Source organism: Cicer arietinum, chromosome 5 (genome assembly GCF_000331145.2).
Source record: "Cicer arietinum cultivar CDC Frontier isolate Library 1 chromosome 5, Cicar.CDCFrontier_v2.0, whole genome shotgun sequence".
Classification (NCBI taxonomy): Eukaryota; Viridiplantae; Streptophyta; class Magnoliopsida; order Fabales; family Fabaceae; genus Cicer; species Cicer arietinum.
In genome coordinates this window covers 17,084,099-17,084,571 of record NC_021164.2, presented here as the reverse complement: position 1 = coordinate 17,084,571, position 473 = coordinate 17,084,099, and the positions used below count along the sequence as shown (strand labels likewise).

General features: G+C 39.7%; 1 pseudogene; it reads left to right on the top strand.

Moving 5' to 3' along the window:
• The first annotated feature begins 60 nt into the window (after positions 1–60).
• LOC140920365 (alpha-L-arabinofuranosidase 1-like) overlaps positions 61–473 on the top strand; it is a 4,738-nt pseudogene continuing 4,325 nt past the window's right edge.

The window sequence follows — 473 nt, the reverse complement described above, 5'->3', positions numbered from 1 at the left end:
GATTCTATTGATGACGCTTGGGAAACATCAGTAGATAGATACACAACCATTCAAGACTTGATGGTTGAAGGGTTTGTGGAAAGAACATCTCTCCCAATTGGTCAAATAAAGGTCCATCATAGGATGCTGATGTATGTGTTATCCAGAATGTTGGTACCTAGATCAGGGAACCATTCCATAGTTCAGAAGCTTGACATTACTCTTCTTTGGGGCCTTTACAAGGAACTCAAGATGAGTTGGGTGTGGATTGTGCTGGTTAATATGTTAGAAACAACACAAGGAAAGCTAATGCTCCCTTACCCTCAACTGATCACCAAGATTCTGAGACACTTAAAAATATCAGTTGTCAATGAAGAATCAGTAAAGACAACTCTGATTTTTGGTGAGTCAATTGTCAACCAAATGCAATTGAAGAAGATCAATGGTATTTGGACAAGGGCTCAACCAAATGCTGAACAAGCTGAGCAAGCTGA